General features: G+C 34.4%; 1 pseudogene; it reads left to right on the forward strand.

The window, feature by feature from the left end:
• The window catches only part of LOC130456943 (uncharacterized), a 148031-nt pseudogene that overhangs the window by 13972 nt on the left and 113837 nt on the right, over positions 1-20222 (forward strand).

Consider the following 20222-nt stretch of genomic DNA (forward strand, 5'->3'; position numbering starts at 1 on the left):
TCAAAGTCTATTTTGCCCTGTTGTTTAAGTATATGAGGGCAGTTTTCTTGGATAATTTCTTGTAGTATGATGTCAAGGTTAATTCCAGGTTTTCAGGTAGGCCTATGATTCCCAAATTGTTTCTCTTAGACCTGTCTTCCAAGTCAGCCATCTTTTCAGTGAGATATTTCATGTTTCCTTCTAATTTGTCATTCTTTTGACTTTGCTTCATTAATTCTTGCTGTCTTGTGAGATCATTAGCTTCTACTTATCCAATTCTAGTCTTTAAAGACTAGTTTTCATCTATAATCCCTTTTTGGTTCAGTCTGCCCTGCTTTTTATGGCTTTGAGCAGGTCAATTCTGATCTGCAATTTGTTTATCATTTAATTAGATTTCTAGGCTTCTTTTTCCAAATGGGATATTCTGTCTTTTAAAGTGCTATTCTTTTTTTTTTTTTTAACAATTTCCCACTTTTCTTGCTGAATTTGTTCTATCTTCCTTACTTGGTTCTCTACCTCCATTCTGATTTCCTGGATGGCTTGTGACCCATTTTAATTTTTTTTTTAAAGTTTGGATGTGTTTGCTTGTTTGTCACTCTCTGCTATCTCCTCTGTAGATTGTTGTTGTTGTTGTTGGTGGTGGTGGTAGTGGTGGTAGTGGTGGTTTTCTTTTCTGTAGAATTTATCCAGGGTCAAAGTTTTGTTCTTATTTGTTTTGGTCATTGTAGATTATAGTTCTTGAGTGTTGGTGGCCATTCTATGTTACTTTTTTCTTCCCTTCCTAGTCAGAAATCTGAGTGAGGAGAGTAGGCGGATCACTGTGTATGGAGTGATTTTTGCCCTGAGACTATTTTTCAGTCTCTGCTGTGTCTGCTATGGGTATCCCCTCTCTGCCCTATCTCTGTGCCCAAGCTCTGTGTTCCTCAGCCTCCTGAGGTCCCAAGTCTTGCTGCTCTCTGTGGTAAGTCTGTGGTGTCCTCAGCCAGCCTCTAAGAACCTAGAGTTTGCCCCTGCTTGCTCTGACTCTGGAGCTGTAGATTGAGTTGGGGAGGGGTGATCAGTTTGACCTTTGGTAGGAGTAATTTTACCCCCTTATAGTGTGGAAATACCCAAACCTTGCCTACCTTTAAGGCTATACCCTAGGGAAGACCCCCTTTACTCATCTGATTTTGGTTTTTGTTGTTTTGAGGTGTTTTATACTGGTTGGTGGTGAGGAGAAGATCCTTGCTTCTACTCTGTGGCCATCTTAGCCCGGACATCATCAATTCTCCAGATTATACAGTAGTACTAAATTGGGTAGGAAACCTATGGAATTATCCCATCTCTATATTGATATTGAAAAGATGCTTCAGGTGGATAATGAACTGTACCTAATATTGAATAATGAGATTGTATAATAAATAGCCTTTGGGAAACCACATAGCACAGCACTTTTGATCATTTCAAACTGCTTCTGCCAAAAAGATTCTTTCTTATTGATTTTAAAAATTCATTCATTCATTAATTGATTGATTTGGCTATTCAGTTTTTTTACCCATTTGCCTATTTAGCTATCAATTAATCTATTTGTTTATCCACCTATTTGTTCATTTATTTGCCTGTTTATTCATTAAATCATTCATTCATTTTTAATTTTTTGTTGCCATCATTTTCCATATATCTCTTGATGCCCCTGTTCTCAGAGAGACTTCCTTCATAACAAAGAATACAAAAGGGGAAAAAGAAAGTTCAGTAAAACTAATAAATCAATCAAACTTTGTATTATCTGCAGTGTTCTCCATCAATAGTCCTTTACCTCTGTAAAGAAGGGAGGGAGGTATATCCGTATACCTCTTTTTTGGACCTCACTTGGTCATTATAATTTCAAAGCATTCATTTCAACCTCAAAAGGTCCATTTTAAATAATAATAATCTCTACTAAGCAATGCTAATATTTATAAGTTACTGACCACCACAATTGTAGAGGATTCAAAATTTCAGGTACCCCTAAAAGTCAATAGCAAGATGTATAGTTGAGGTCAGTAGGCTACTATATGTTTTACCAGTTCTGTTTCTTCTATTCATGCTATTTATGCTGCTTCTCTTAGGTAAATTACATATGATCCCATAACAAGAATAAAGGATGACAGATGAATCAATTAAATTCAATTTGACAAATGTTCATTATTGTGCTATATGAATGGAAAGAAATATTGTTATGCTGTATGAAATGACAAATAAGAGTAATTTAAAAGAAACATGGGAAGACATATGTAATGAGGCCAAGTGAATACAAGTGATGGGCAGATATCAATAAGATTACATTCCTTTTAGTCAATGTCACAGTCCATCCATGATCTTCCTCTTCCCATATATAGCCCTAACATAATATTAAAAAATTGAGCTCATCTTACTTGATCTGCACAATCTATGTCCACCCCAAATCATGCAAGTCAAATTGTTCAAATTTCTTACACTGATGTAGTTTCAACTGGATCAGTGCCCAAGCTATAAGGGGCATGTGTACTTTATAAACTACCAAGTATTGAAAGATGTCACAATAAGAAAACAGTGTGTTCTTTTCCATCTCTACAGTGGGACTGTTGACTCCAAAAGAGTTATTATTACTGCATGTGCTGAAAAATGAAGAAAGCAATTCAGAATTTAGGAATTTCAATGTGGATTTTCAAATCAGAGAGCATACATAGGGCAACAAAGTTCCTAATACCCAAGAGAACTTAGAAGGCTCATGGCCAAGTCAATGCATATATGAATCCCTCTGCCATATTGAGGGGATTCTAACTTGAAAAGAAAAAGTTGTTTCTTCAGCAAGAAGAGGAGATTGACTAAAAAGAAAAAAAGCTATTAAAAAAGAAAAACTATAGCAGCAGAATAAATGCAACATGTTAATAAAAATGAAATTTAAAATTATATCTATAGGAAGAAGGATTAAGAGTAGAGAGAGGAGAGGAAAGGTGGAGAAGGGAGTTGGAATTCTTTTCCACTTTGATCTCTCAACAAATCATCACTTCCATGACTGGCAAACAAATGTATTAATCATAGATCTTCCAACAATGTAAATACCTACTTGAAAGTAATACTTTGTTGAACTTTTTGTTTTGTTTTTTATAAATTTGACTCCATCTACGAACCTCCACAAGCTCCCAAAGTAGTTTCTAAAATTAGTCAATACAGAATAAAAGTGATTGCCATATGTAACACATGTAACTTTATGTTAGTAATTTTGTTAAAGAGAGATCATGTGCTTTTATTTTCCTAGATTAGCAACATATCCCATTGTATTTGATTTACAAGCCTTCCCAAATTGTTTTTGATTTTTGATATTTGTCATTCCTTACAGAGCAATTATATTCCATTATAATCACATACCGCTAGTTATTCAGGTATTCTCCAATCATTGGGAAGTTTGCTTGCAAATTTTTTGCTATTACAAATCATAATGCAATGAAAATTTTTGAATAATTTTTTTTTCTGTTTTTGTCATCATCCTTTTTCAGTTATAAATTCAATACTGGACTCTCTGGGTCAAAGAGTACAAATAGCTTTGTTAATTTTTCTCACATAATTTTAAATTGTTTTCCAAAATGTTTGGGCCCACTTACAGTACCACCAGTAGAGAATTAGAATATCTGTTTTTGAAAAGCCTTGCCAACAATGATTTTTTCTGTATTTTTTAAAAGCATGTTTGCCAATTTGATAGCTGTGAGGTAATACAAAATTATTTTGATTTACATTTCTTAGATTATTAGCTTAAGCATTTTTCAAATGATTTTTAAAAATTTATTTCTTCTTTTCATAAAAGACTATTCAAAATTTCTGACCACTTTATCAGGAAATTGCCTTTACTAACATAGATTTTTATCACTTCTCAATAGGTTTTGGATGCTGAACTTTTACTAGAGATATATAATAAAGTGAGTTTCCTCAATCTTTGCATTTTATTCTTTTTTAAGATTCTTTATAATTATTTGTGTTAATCCCCTTCATTTTTTCATAGTCCATATATGTTATTTTATTTTTCTGCTGAAGCTGGTAAGAATTTCATCTTTTAACTACAAGTGTGAAAAATATAACCCTCCATTTCCTTTTAAACTTTTTTATGGTATGACTTTTAAAATTTAGATAATTTATTTATTTTAACTTACTTTGTTATGTGGTGTGAAATGCTGGCCTAAAAGAACTTTCTTGTTTGGTAGATGACAAAACAAAGTTAACATAGTCTTATTCTGTAGTCACTTCTGTCAATGAATTACTTTCAGTTTAAATTATTTAAATTTTTTTGTCCCATATGAGTAGAAGACATCATATTTGAGAAATGCCTATGTGACTGCATTTTGTTGTACTAAGTTGAATGCTTTAAAAAATCCTTTGACAACACATATAATGAGAATTTATCTTCTTTATGCTTCTTAGTGAGTTGCATGACTAAAAATTTTATAGTTGTAAGAAAGAATACCTACGTCAGAATTTGCCAAGTCTTCTTGCTCTTCTACTATCTGAGATCCTTCTCTTTCTTGTATATTCTTTTCCTTTTGGATATATCTTGAAAATCAGTCCCAGAATCCCTTTAAGAATGTGTTGTTTCAGTAACAGCAATATTGTGGGATGATCATTTGTGGTAAACTTAGCTACTATCAGCAATCCAGGACAATTCTAAGCAACTTATGACCAAGAATGCTATATATCTCCAGAGGAAGAACTGTTGGAGTAAGAAAACATAGGAAAGCAGACGATTTTTCACTTGTTTATTTGGGTTTGTGTTTTGGGGTTTTGGTTTTATAAGATTACTCACAAAAATAAACAACATGGAAATATTTTCTGAATGATAATACATGTATAACACAGATCGAACAGCCTGCAGCACTGGGAGGGGAAAGGGAATTGAGGGAGGGAGGGAGGTAAGTTCAATCATATAACAGGAAAAATTATGTGGAAATTTGTTATTATATGTAATTGGTAAAATATTAAAAATGTGGTGCTTCTACTATGAAGTTATTCTGTATATTTATGTCTGACTTTCCTTCCCAACTTCATATCTTCAAATATTATTACCAATTCATCATCAGGTACAGAGAGAGGTATTAGAATCCAAATTGGTTTGTTCTTTTATTGCTATGGATAAGACTGGAGCCCCATTGAAATGCCAGCTGATCTGTTTCAGTTCATACCCATTTATTTGCTGTTCTTCCAGTTTCATCTAAGAATATTGTAAGGATTATCTGGATTAGATGGACCTCATACTAAGCACTTTTTTCTGTGAACTATTTTTACTGCTTTATGGGGCAGCTTGAAATCTTCTGTCATATTCTGCCATGATGGTTTTCAAATTAATATCTAACAAGTTGTGGCATATGATTATGATGGAATACTACCAAGCTTTAAGAAATGACAAAGCAGGTTAATTAAAAAAATGGAAAGACCTACATTGTGAAGAGCAAAATGAACATAACCCCAAGAAAATTATATAAAGCAACATAAATATTGTTTGAAGAATAATTTGTGTATGTCCACCTCCAGAGAAACAACTGATAAAAACAAGCAAGACATTTTTATATATACACACATAACTTTTTGTCTATTGATGCTTTCTCTAGTGTGAGGAGGAGATAGAGGGAGGTAGATAGCTGGGTACTTTAATGTAACAAATACATAGATAAAAATTTTTAATGAATATGTGCTTTTAAATCATGTTGGAATTGACTACCATGTCTCTTTGTGTTTGACAGGGAGATCAAGTATTCACTGGAGGAGGAGGTTTCTAGGTTCTTTCAGGCTCATGGGGTGACTTTTTCCCTCATCATTTGAAAGTTTGTAAGAAAATATGTTGTTGTTTCCATTTTTGTCTATTTCCCATCTTCTGAAATCAATGACTTATTAAACAAGTCATGTGGGAGATGTAATCACAATTGGTGTTTTACTCTTTATTCTGGCTTCTACTTTATTGTTGCTTTTGACCTTTTCTCTAACAATTCATTGGTTTGGCTGTATATAGACAACCGATTTAGGTATAACTCCCACATTAATGACCACTTTCCTTTCTGTTAATATGCAGTCAATTGCATTAAAAATATTTGGTTTTCACCATTTATACATTGCCTTCTTACTAAATGTATTCTGAAGAAAGCACTTATTATGTATATGAATGAAGCTTCTTAGTCTTCTATTCTGGGGCGTCTTTTTTTCTGAATTCCTAATCATATTTTTCAATATAGTTTCTGCTATTTTCCTTTGTTCTTGGTTTTCCATTGAAGTTCCAGAGTATCAAGGAATATTTTAAAAATAATTTTATAATTAAATTTTATATTTTTCAATTAATAAACATTTATTTTTCTTCCTTCTTAAAAAGAAAAAAAGCCTTTGTAGCCAATAAGTATAGTCAACTTTAGTCAAATAACCATATAGGCCAAGTCCCAAAATAAGTATCTTTCTGAATATGATTCTATAACCTCTCTATCAGAAAGTATTTTGATTTGATTTTGAAACTCAGTTTTTCATAGAATTTCTCTACTTTTTAATCCTATGTAACAGATGTTAGAACATGATTTTCCATTATTTTTATTGTTGTCTGCTGGCATTTGTGAGAACAGTAAGAAAAAATGACCAAATGTCTCCATGAAATGCTGTTTCTTCTTGTCTTTGAACATATGATAAAAGCAACTCAGTTATGTATGCTCATAATAACCTATCTGGCCCTTTCTCCTTTTCTATTATCATATTTTACTATCTTCCACATATTTTTAAATTTTAAATTATTTGTTTGTTTGTTATATTAAAATACCCAAGCAACTCCTTTCTTCCCTCCCTTCTTCTATTAGAGAAGGCATCATTTGACTATATATGTATATATATATGTGTGTGTGTGTGTGTATCTAAAACTATGTCTTACTTATTTCTATTTATCAATTCTTTCTTTACAACCCAACTAATCTGACCTATTGAACATTTCCTTTACACAACATTCCAACTCTTTTCCTTGTACCTTTGCATTGACTGTCTCTCATGCCTGTAAATCTCTTCCTCTACCCCTCTATTTCCTAGTTTTCTTAGTTTCCTTCAAGACTCAGCTCAAATATCATTTTCTAGGTCCCCCTTTTCCCATCAATTGCTAGTGACTTCCCTCCAAGATTGCCTCAAATTTACATTGCATAAATGTAAAAAAAAAACATGTAAAAATGTAAAAAAAAAACCATAAATATATGTCATGTGCATAGTTATTTTTGTGTTGTCTCCTCCATTAGGATATAAATTTTAGGACAATGGCTCTGTGTTTTTTCTTGCTTTGCTTCAACATATGCTTTTATTATAATAAATTAGCAACATTTCCCATTGTATTTGACCATTTTTTCATGGCTTAATATTGCTAACATTTATGTAATTACAATCATTGTATATATTATTCTTTTGACTTTACTTTCTTCATTGTTCATCACTTCACATAAGCCTTCTCATATTTAGGATTCAGCAGAGTAACTGGCACTGGCACATAGTAAGTGTTTAATAATCAATGAATAAACACATATTAAGTGCCTACTATGTGTCTGAAAACATTTACCAACTGACTGGCTGGTTATAGATATTTTGAGTTTGAGATAATATTGGTACATTCAAGTGGAAATATCCACTAGGTCTTTGGTTTTAGTCTTGTATTTTCCACTCTTCAGAAGAAAGGTCTATAGAAGGAGAACTTTGGGAAAAAATATATCACATTCATACTTTTGATCTCCTGTTTCTGCACTGTCTTGACTGGTAACTGAGTATAAACTTATCCAATTAACTGACCAGAAAAAAAATTTAAATACCAACCAGGTGTTCACTCAGGCCATCTTGCCATCTGCCCTACTTTTCTCCACTAGGACCAGCAACCTCCAAAATGGATCATCAGAAGCCATGACCTCTGGAAATTTAATCCACTTGGCTATGGCATTCCTCCTTTGATACTGAACTCTCTTGACTAGTGACTGAGCACAAACATCTTTTTTTTTAAATTGTATTATTTATTTATTATTACATATTTTTAAAAATCTGAATTCTAAATTTTCTCTCTTCCTTTAGTTTCTTCCCTGCCCACAGAGAAGCAAGCAATATAATGCCCATTATACATGTTAATTCATGCCATTCATACTTCCATATTAGTCATGTCACAAAAAGCAAGAAAAATAAAGTGAGAAAATTATACTTCAATTTGTTAAGTGCATACTTACTTAGTCCATTTCATCTATCCTACATCAGACTATAGTATGCTTCAGATGCCAATTCAGTCATTCCTCCCAAGCTAACTTACTTCACAAACACTGTGAGCATATATAATCTCCCAGCCTCTTGCTCTGGGAACAGTAGTCAAGTAGTCAAGTAACTACATCAAGTAGGTCACTAGTATCATTGTTTTTGGAAAAGGTGTGCCAATCTATTGTCCTATGACTCCATTTGATTGAATCCTTTGATTTCCCAAACCAAACCTCCCTTCCTTGGCCATCACTCCCTCCATTTGAATGTAGGCTTCATTTGACCAAGCACGGTCTTTTATTTTTGGTATTTGTATTCCCAAATCTTAGGACAGTGTCTGGTGTATAGTGAAGTGCTTTATAAATGCTTTTTTCATTTATTCGTAGCCTAAGAGGATGTTTTAATTGGAAGGAACTTCAAGAATAATAGCTAGTTTAGAGTATACTCATATATCTGATTAGTTGCCTCTAATTGGGTGAACTTCAGCCTCTGGCACTGTCCTAAAGCCTACTAGTTACCTTCTCATTCAAGTTCCCAAAGTTTTAAAACACGTTACTAGGTTTTAACTTAAGCTTGAAGTATTTTGTGTTAACAGAGACATAATTCCAGATTAGGGTAGAAAACGGTGAAGTCAGTGTGACATACCTGCATAAGGGACTTGCAAGGTAGACTCCAGAAAGTCCTTGGAAGAGACAAGTGAATAGAGAATACTGTAGAGAGGAGAAGAAAGAGAAAGACAGGGACATAATAGATAGATATTGGCATCAGACTCCATCATATCTCTCTGCACTCACTTGAAATTCTAGACTGATAAAATAAAATCCTTATGGATAAAAGTGTTTTTTCCTTCTTGGTTTGAGTTGAGATCTCATCTCATTCCCAGCTAAAGAGCTCATCCACTTCTGTGTATTGTTTGGTGTATACTAATCTGTAAAGCTGTTTTGATTTTTGCTTGAGGTTTGTTTTGTTGAAAGAACTAAGCTGCTGAGTATAAGCTAAAGGCTATCCTTCAACAGTAACAAAAAATATGACAAGTCCTTAAAGAGTTGTGATTACCAGATCTTCTAACTTGTCTCTTGGGGAACCTGTATTTGCATCAAGAAGCAATGGAATCAAACATGGAACAATTGATTGGTTTAATATTGAGAAAGTATGACAAGGATGCATATTGCCATCTTATTTATTTAACTTATATGCAGAGTACATCATGTGAAATGCCAGACTGGATGAATCAAAAGTCAGAATTAAGGCTGCTCAGAGAAATATCAACAATCTCATACATGCAGATGATACTACTCTGGTGGCAGAAATTGAAGAAGATTTAAGAAGCTGTTTGATGGGGGGTGAAAGAGGAGGTTGTAAAAGCTAGTTTGAAGCTTAATATTAAAGAAACTAAGATCATGGTTATTTGTCTCATCACTTCCTGACAGATAAAGGGAGAAGAAATGGAAACAGCATTAGATTTTAAATTCTTGGACTCAAAGATCACTGTAGACAGTTACTTCAAGCACAAAATTTAGAAAGGGTTGGCTCTTAGAAGGAAAGATTTGACAAATTTGGACAGCATACTAAAAAGAGAGACATCACCTTGCTGACAAAAGCTCATATAGTCAAAACTATGGTTTTTCTAGTACTAATATCTGGTTGTGAGAGTTGGACTTTAAGGAAAGCTGAGTGCCACAGAATTGATGATTTTGAATTGTTGTGCTGGAGAACAATTTTGAGAATGCCTTGGATAGGAAGGATATAGAATACATCAATATTTAAATAAATTAATTCATTGAAAGGACAAATATTGAAGATGAAGCTTAAATATTTTGGCCACGTAATGAGAAGACAGGACTCATTGGAAATGACCCTGATTTGGGGAAAGATTAATGGTAAAAGGAGAGAGATGACAGAGGTTGAGATGGAGAGAGAGTGTTATAGAATCAATGAATATAAGTTTGGATAGACTTGGGAGATAGTAAAGGATAGAAAGGACTGACAGGTGATGGTTCTTGGAGTAAAAAAAAAGTCAGATATGATTGAACACATAAACAACAATATCTTCCCCTCTCCCAAGAATGACAAGATAAGTAATTTTCCTTTTGAACCTATATTTATGTTGTAGATCAGAAAAACTTATGTGGAGGGGGTTAAGGAGGGACAAATAGATTTAATTTTAGCCCAATATGTCTAATTCAAGAGTAAAGGAAAGAACAAAGCTTCCATGGTATTCCTGGAATCTGCTAGACCCTTCTAACCCCACCTCTCCCATTAGCTAGCAGACAGATATGTCCACTGGCCTTTATTCTTTCTGAAGAGAAAGAATTGTTGTTTATCATTTATTTTTGAAGAGAATAAATGAAATCAAGGATAATGGGTGGTGGCTTGACTTGAATGTGAATTGGATTTAAGTGATGCAGAATTATACAAAGTTGTTGGCTTCACTCTTTCTTCCAGAATATTGAAGTATTTCATCAGGACAAAGCTCAAGGTGACTGGCAATGATCTGGGATGCAGTGGATAGTATCTTTGAATTCTGTCTAAGCTCTAAGTATTCCATAACATTTGTTTCAGTCAACTTCATGACCAATGAAACAAACTGTTCTCATTCTTCCATTCTGCCAGGTGAAGTCCTTACGTGCTTGGGTGTAGATGCCCTTCTAAATCCCCAATGGGTTTGCAGTCCATTGGTTACCCTCAACCTGATTTAACTCATTTGCCAAGTTGTGTGTACTGGGCTGTGGCTGCTGCACATGTTACAGATTTTTGGAGCCACAGGTGAGAGTGAGGTAAAAGGTAGACACCAAAGGTGGATGAACAACCTGGAAAAGTGCTTGGTAAGTTCTTACCCTAGAGGTTTGGTTCTAGTCCTCCCTGAACACCTCATACACACATAAATATAATTTTATTTCCATAGTAAAAGATATAAAAAGACATCACAGGACATAAAGAGAGGAAGAATTCTCCTTTCCTCTGAGGACCTCCTAGCTTTCTTTCCTTACTTGGCTATGGCTCTAACAAGGGACAATGGGAAAGACTCTTCCTCCCTATGAGTATTGGAGGCTTTATTGATTTTTTCAGAAATTCACAGCTCTTCTGCTACTGCTAACCTCAGTTCCTGACTGAAGTTGTGGGTCCTTTCCATATCTTTCAATTTTCTCTGGTCTCAGTGAGTGTTGCTGGTCCTTCTTCACTGATGACTGTGCTTCGTCACTTTATGTTGTTTGGCTCTCCACCAGCTTGAGTTGCCAGTGCTCTGTCAGCTGGATGATACAGACTCTGCTAATAGTCTTACAGCTCTTTGTTTCCTAGGGGATATTAAATGCCTTCTCCCCATTTAAAATTGCCTGCTGCTTTACAAACAGGATTCACAACTTCATCTTTGACAGAGAAGAGAACCCCTTAAAGTGGCTCTAAGAACATATCTCTACACTTTGAGTTAGCTGTGGCTAGAGCTATAATGATGTAGTGAATAGAGATCTAACAATAGTCAGGAAGAGCTGAGTTCAAATCCTGCTGCTAATATATACTGTCAGTGTGAGTCTGGTCAAGTCACGTCCCTTCTCAATGTTCCAGGCAGCTAAAATTACAATGTCAAGTATAGTTGTCTATTTGTTTTGGTAAAATGAGTTTCCTTACCAGGGAATTTCCCAAAACAATGAAATCAAGTTCTGAATTAAAATGGTGATTCTTTAGCAATTTCCATCTTTTCCCTCACTCAGTACCCCAATGTTACATTTGCCACTTAAGCTGAGTCTTTTAGGGGTTCAGAAAGGTATTATCTCTTTCAAGTTGTCTTTCCATCTTTTTTTCCCAGGGCAGCTGGGTTGGGTCACACAAACAAATTATCTCAGGCTACTTCACAGAGAGCTTCCATAATGGACAAGTTGGGCAGAGCTAACACCTCCTTTAGGCTTCTATGAGTACCAAACCTTTCCTAAGGGTGAAGATTTGTGTCCTCTTCATCTATAGATGACAGTTAAAATGGCAAAGGGAGACAAGAGCTCCAAAGGAGTATACAAAGTTCTGGAATGATTCCCATATATACATGTCTAAATGAGCCCATTTGGGGGGTTTATTCATGATATATGTTTATTATGTTCTCAATTGAAGCCACTTCTTTCATTTAAGTGACATGATTTTAAAAAGCTGGCTATAAGTGGTAAGTATTTATGTGAACTCGTATATGTTGTTTCCCAGCTTACCTCTGACAGCACACTTGGGCTCTTTATCCTCATTCCTTTTTATATCCCTACTTCCCACTAAGATTGAACATGAACTCACACTATGGTTTTAACCATGAATAGAAAGACTGAGATAATCAAACACAGTTAGAGTGTGGGCAAGAACCTCCAAGAAGACTTAGGGAAGTCAAATTAGCCATTTTTTTGTCACTTTCAAACACTGATTACAAGAGTTTCTCCAAGTTTTTCCCCACATAGCACAAATAAAAAAATTTTTAAAAGCACTCTTTGGTCTGAGAAAATTATTCCTTGGGTGTTTTTCTTAGAACATTTTCCTTGAATGTGCTTGCCAACAGGGTGACTGGCATGTTGAGTGCCATGTGGGTGGCACATTGTTGGAGGGTTTTGTTGTTAAAATCTTTTATATACAAGGAATAATTTTAATTTGTGAAAAATTGAATTAATGAGTTTTATTTCTATGCACTTATTTCATAGATTTTTCCTTTTCTTTGATTTAGAGAATAATTTTTAAAATGTTGCCTGAATATTCAAGGTAAGTATTTTAATTGAAACTTCCCACCACTGCATTTTGCTAAATTACAAATTATGGTGGCAGAATGAACTGGGGTAAAGGAAGAAACAATTAATACTATTTGGTATAAGTTATTTCTATTTAAATTGAATATTGTTTTCCAAATAATACCATTTTGTTCATGTTTTCAAAGAAATTGCATAAATATTAAACTTAAAAGGATCTAAAAATAATTTTGATGAACTATATCACTTTGTTTTTCATGTCATCTTTTAAAATTTAAATTTATTTATTTGTACCATTAAATACCCAGGTATTTTATACACAGTACTCATAAAAATAAAAATATAAAAATACCCAGTAACTCCCTCCTTCCTTCTTCTCAACCCATTAGAGTAGGCACCATTTGACATATATATGTATATATGTGTGTGTGTGTGTGTGTGTGTGCGCGCACAAACTATGTCTAATTTAGTTTTACTTATCAGTTTTTTTCTGGAGGTTTATATGCTCAAGTCATTATTCAAACAATATTTCTGTTGCCATGAATTCACAATTCCTTAACAACATATACCTATCCCAAAGAAACTTCTCTTACAACAAAGAAAATCAATTAAGAAGTGATTACTCTTCTTATCAAAGCAAATCCCTTTACCTACACAAGTGATCCTATTCTGTCCCATCTTTTCCAGAAAATTTCTCCCTCCATCATCCCTATTCTCTCACTTATCCTCAATCTCTCCCTTTCTACTGATTGTTTCCTGAAAACATGACTATGTTTCCCCTAAGGCTGTGTGGGATTACTACAAGAGTACAATTAAAAGTGATAATAACCTGAACTAGGGTGGGATGTGGGTGGGTATAAGGAAGAGGAGAGAAACTAGAGGAATGATGAAAGTAGAATTGAAAAGAATTGAGGACAGATTAGATATAGAGGGTGAGTAAATATAAAGTTGAGGAAAACACTACTGAAACTTCAAAGCTGGATGATTGGAAGAATGATGGTATCCTCAACAGAATATGAAATTTTTGAGGAGACATAGGTTTGGGAGGAAAGAAGAGTTTTATTTGAGATATATTGAATTTGAGAATATTTAGTACAAAATATCCAAAAGGGGAAAATGGTGGCAGAACTTAAGCTCAAAGGAGACAGTGACTTCAATATAGAGATATCTATGAAAGTCAGATGCATAAAGATGATAATTAAACCCATGAGAACTGGTAAATTCACTAAATGTAGGAATATAGGGAAAGAAGAGAAGATAATTCATGATATATCCATAGGAAACACCTACATTTTGAGGAAGTAATATAGATGATGAATCTTCAAAAGAGATTGAGAAAGATCAGTCAGACAAATGAGGAGAATCAAGACAGAGCAATTTAATGAAGTCAATGAAAAGAGAGTATCAAGGAAGAGAAGGTGATTAAAAGAGTTGAATCTTGCAAAGAAGTTAAGATGGATGAAGACAGAAAAATCTATATAACGTGGTAGTTGTGATATCATTGGTAACTTAGAAGGTCAATTTGAGTTGAGTGGAAGCCTATATAGATTTGCTTGACCTATAGCTCTGGACCTATGTTAGTATACAGAGAAATTGATCATTGGATTTAAAGCTTGAAACAGAGGATGAGATGGGTAAAATGCCTTGGCCAAAATCATCAAGCATTAGATTTGGAATTCAAACCCAGGTCTTCTGATTTTTAAATCCAGTGCTCTTTCTACTAATCTACATGATCTTTTCCTGTTGTATCTCTTCCCATCATTTCAAATTGCAGTACAAATAAAAAAAGAAGCTTTTTCCTATAGTCTACCTACTTTACAATTCCCTGTAATTTCTCTTGATAAAATGATTCTCCTAAATCTTCATCAAAAAATATTTCCAGGCACTTGTAAATTTGAATCTATTTCTCAGTGTTTAAATGTCTAAAAGTTCTTCACAATGACCTCCTTGGTTATTACCTGACTTCAAAAGTTTCCCATTGATCTAAAGATCTCATGTGTCAATTTCAACACATTTTTATTGAAATGAAGGTTTGGATCCCCAGACATAAATGTAGGTAGCAAGAGTAGAGATAAACACATCTATCTCTAGGAGGTTTAGTTAAGTACCCTTTCCAGGAAAAGAACTGATGCAGTGGCTACTGATCACTCAACAGTTGGCCCAACTACAGAAAGCACCTGCTTCTTTACCCTGGCAGTTTCCTCTAGGTCAGGGATTCTTAACCCATGGCCAATGGATGCCTAAGGATAGATTTCAGTGGAGTCTGTAAACTTGTTTTATACATACACACACACATATGTATGTATGTATAGGTTTAGGTATGTGTATATATATAAATATATGTATATAAACATATAATATTTATACACAGATATGTTTATACATGAAAAATGTAATGATGCTATATGATTTGTTATAAACACGAATTAAATTATAATAAATATGCTTATCCAAGAGAAATGTTAGCTATGCTTAAAAATCTATGCCTCACTTTTTCCCACCTTACCAAGAAGGCAGGCAATATAATATATATATATATATATATGTGTTATACATATATTAGTATATAATACATATTTTCCCGTTCATCATGTTATGAAACAGGACATATAATGCTTATAATAGAAAAAAATCATGGAGGAAATAAAAGGAGGAATGGTATATTTCAATTTGGATTTAGACTCCATCTATCCCTTCTTTGATGCTAGATATCCTTTATCTTGTCATGAGTCTCTAGGAGTTGACCTTGCCTTGTTGATAATAAATAAACCATTCACATTTGATTATCACACATTGTTGTTACTGTGCACAATGTTATCCTGGTACTGCTCATTTCACTTTACATCATTCATATAACTCTTATCAGGTCTTTTTGTGATCATCTTGTTTGTCATTTTTTATGGTACAATAATATTCCATTACAATCATATACCACAACTTGTTCAGCCATTCATCAATTGATGGACATCACTTTAGTTTCCAACTTGAACTTGGTTTTACATAATATTTCAATAATTGTATTTCAAAATAATGGCTTACTTTATAATCCTACATATTTTGTTCCATGCCTTTAAAAACATCATTCTAAGAAAGACCTCATGAGATTGTCAGAAGTTGTGGAAGAGGCATGAAGAAAGAGAGGATTTATAAACCAAGCCAAGCATGTAAACCAAAGTAAAGGACCTGATTTGTCAATCAAGGTATTCATTCTAAAACAGAAGGTTCCCAGAAAAGGCAGTTGGACTTGGCCAGGGGAGGGAACTGAGACTTTGGCTCTAGGTTTACTGACCAAGGGAGAAACCTCTTCTCTGGGGTTCCTGACCAGGAGGAGATTGGCTTTGTCTGTCCTAGCTTGAAGGGCCTTTGGGGGGGACTTCTGAAGTTTGGCTGAGAAGAAATTAACTTTTGTTGATGGCTTTTTGTAAATGAAGAAGAAAGAAGATTTAACAGCTGTCCTCAATCTCTCTGATGGTCTCTGTGTCATAGCTGTGACAAGACTGGTATTTCCCAAAATCCTCTCAATCCTTCTTATAGATTAGGGACACCCCTATCCCTCTCACCTCAATCCCATTCCTGTTGTTCCCAATAAATCCCCTTTACTTGAGAAAGGAAAAGAAAGGAGTTTTTCCTCATAAATCTCACAGTCTACTGGGGGGGGGGAGGGGAGAAGTCAAAATGCTTCAAGAAGAAAGTGGTTTAAGGGAGGTGAAGGGAGGAAGAGGGTAGGAAATATCTTGATTTATTAGTTATCAAGAGGGATCAATAGGCAACCCCAGAGAGAACCCCCTATAGCAGTATCTCTCTATCTCTCACTATCTCGCCATCTCTGAAGAAGTACTTCTATCTCCATTATAACAACTAGGCACCTTGAGGTTTCCCCTGGTAGTAGTATCTCCAATATAACTAGGCACTCACAAGTGTCCCCATAGTAGCTCTCTAGCAAAACCAGAGTATCCAGTTACTACAACTAGAAATAGTTACACAGATTATCTATTTATTACAAAGTGCCTATGACACATGCAAAAAAAAAGCATTAGGAATCTCCGCTTTAGGCTCAGACTGGATTTTTAAATATAAGAAAACATTAATGTATATTTCATAAATATAATAAATTTTGTATCTGCCTGAAATCTCTCTCTCTCTTCTTCTTCTTCTTCTTCTTCTTCTTCTTCTTCTTCTTCTTCTTCTTCTTCTTCTTCCTTCTTCTTCTTCTTCTTCTTCTTCTTCTTCTTCTTCTTCTTCTTCTTCTTCTTCTTCTTCTTCTTCTTCTTCTTTCTTCTTCTTCTTCTTCTTCTTTCTTCTTCTTCTTCTTCTTCTTCTTCTTTCTTCTTCTTCTTTCTTCTTCTTCTTCTTCTTTCTTCTTCTTCTTCCTTCTTCTTCTTCTTCTTCTTCTTCTTCTTCTTCTTCTTCTTCTTCTTTCTTCTTCTTCTTCTTTTTCTTCTTCTTCTTCTTCTTCTTCTTTCTTCTTCTTCTTCTTTTTCTTCTTCTTCTTCTTCTTCTTCTTCTTCTTTCTTCTTCTTCTTCTTCTTCTTCTTCTTTCTTCTTCTTCTTCTTCTTCTTCTTCTTCTTCTTCTTCTTTCTTCTTCTTCTTCTTCTTCTTCTTCTTCTTCTTCTTCTTCTTCTTCTTCTTCTTCTTCTTCTTCTTCTTCTTCTTCTTCTTCTTCTTCTTCTTCTTTTCTCTCTATCTGTCATTTCTCTCTTGTTCTCTAATCTATCTCTCTGTTTACTAGACCTGTGATTTAATCAATATGAGCTTCTGGTGAGGAACTTCCTCTACTCACCCAAATCAATATTTGATCTGAAATTTATAATTATAGAGAGCTCCCTGGGGAGCACTGATAGTTCAAGGGGCTTATCCAGGGTCATATGACCAATATGTATGCGAAGTGGGGCTTGAACTCACTTCTTTTGGCTTCTAAAATCAGCCTTCAAGCTATCATGCTTTATTATCCACTTTTCTACTCTGCCTCTCACTTGGACTTAAGTCTAGAAAAACCTCTAGTTTAGGAATTGTACCTATCTCATTTTCCATTAAGCTATGCCCTTCTAGTATAAAATTACATTATCATTCGTTGCTTTAAAAATGTACATCAATGTCAAGGAGAGGTTGCAGAAGGTCAGACTAAAGCTTTTCTTCATATCCAAATGGTTATAAACTAGTTCTCTAGAGATCAAATTATACTCTCCAATCTCCAAGATAATATATTATTACTTGATGTTCTAATATTTCCTTGAATTTTGCTATAAATATTCCTTTTTTTTTGTTTGTGAAGTACAGATATACAACATCAAGTTTTAGGCAACACAAGTCAAACCAAAATTAACCACTATTTTCTTTTGACAGATGCCAGAGAAGTTAAAGAGATAATCAATAATAAAGTTAACCAACAAGTTTATTTAAGAACTCATGAGCCAGGCACTATGCTATGTGCTGGGGATACAAAGAATGAAATAATCCCTACTCAGAAGAAACTTAAATTCTAATGATGAAGAAATCATGTAACATAGGAATAGATCCATTAAAACCAGAAGTTGACTAAAGCCAAATATATTCAAAGAAGTTAAATACAAGGTAGTCCAGGAGGGAGAGCATTAATTAATGGTTATGGGGAATGGGAAGGATTTCATGCAAAAAATCATCCTTGAGCTGAATGTTAAAGGAAGAGAAGGACTTAATGAACTATTAGTATGGAGGGAGTTCAATCCAGGCATGTGAGACCAACTGTGGAAAGACATAGAGAAGGATGATGGAGTGTCATGTGATGAAGGAAGAGAAAGTCAGTTTGATTCTATCATAGAGTGTGGAGTGAGCAATAATAACCAATGAGGCTGGAAAGATAAGTTGAAGCTAGGTTGTGCAGAGCATTAAAAGCTAAAAGGATGACTTCATATTTGACCCTAGAGGCAATAAAGCCATTAGTGTTGATTGTCATATGGCCAGATCTACAGTTAAAGAAAATTACTTGAGCAAGAGCGTGAACAATAGACTGGAATGGAGAGTGATTTGAGGAAAAGCGATCAATTAAGAGACTGATGTAATAATATAGTCTAGAGGTGAAGAGGGCCTGAACCAAGTGAAGAGTAAAGAGAAGAGGTTAGCTGAAAGAAATAATGAAGGTAGAAATGATATTATTTGGAAACTGAATATGTAGGTTGAGAAAGAGAAAGTCCATAATAATGGAGTTAGGAAGCTGGGACACTGGAAAGATGGTGGTGTCCTCAACAAAAATAGGGGAAGAAAGGGAATAATCGTTTATTAAGGCCTTCCATATACCAGGAAATGTACTAAACACTTTTCACAAATACTATCTCATTTAACCCTAACAACAACTTTGCAAGGTAGGTGCTATTAATAACCCTATTTTATAGTTGAGGAAACTGAGGCAAACAGAGATTAAGTGAATCTCCCTGGGTCACACAGCTAATAAATGTCTAAGGTCAGATTTGGATTTTTCTGATTCTAGCTTTATTACTCTACCTCGTTGCTTCTTAGAGGTGTTTGGAAGAGTGTGGGATGAAAGACAATGTGTTTTGGGAAAGACTGAATTTAAGATGTCCCATATCCTCCAATTTGAAATGTACAATAGCTACCAACATTTATTTTATGGAATTGGAAAAAATAACAAAATTCATCTGAAAGAACTAAAAGTCATGAATATCAATGGATCAATGAAAAAATGTGAAGGAAAGTGGCATTACTATGCCAGATCTCAAACTATATTACACAGAGGTAATCATCAATACAGTCTGGTACTAGGTAAGAAATAGGGTGGTGAGGTGAAACAGTGGAATATTAGGTACACAATACACAATATTAAATGACTAGTAATCTAGTTTTTGACAAACTCAAAGATCCAAGACTTTGGGTCATGAAATCACTATTTAAAAAATTAAAATAAATGTCCAATAGACAATTGCTAATGTAGAATGGAAGCTTAAGGGAGAAACTATAAATAAATATACATATATGATATCTTTGTTATATAATATATTTGCATTATCTATTATATATCTTCAAGTCATTTGCATAGAGAGGGTAGTTATGAGCTTATAAAGTTACCAAGAGAGAATATAAAGAGGAAAAAATGGGATTCAGATAGAGCTCCCATACAGCTAAGGAACATTCATAGTAAGATGCAAAAGATGGATAATGAGTCAGCAAAAAAGGGAGGAGTGCTTTGACACATAGGAGGACCAGGAGACAGTAGCACCAAGTTAGTACATAATTGCTGATGCAATGTGGAAGAGAAGACAAAATGGAATGGGATCAACTGCAAAAGAAAAGGGCTTGGCTTTTGAAAGAAAAAGGGC

Source organism: Monodelphis domestica, chromosome 2 (genome assembly GCF_027887165.1).
Source record: "Monodelphis domestica isolate mMonDom1 chromosome 2, mMonDom1.pri, whole genome shotgun sequence".
Lineage (NCBI taxonomy): Eukaryota > Metazoa > Chordata > Mammalia > Didelphimorphia > Didelphidae > Monodelphis > Monodelphis domestica.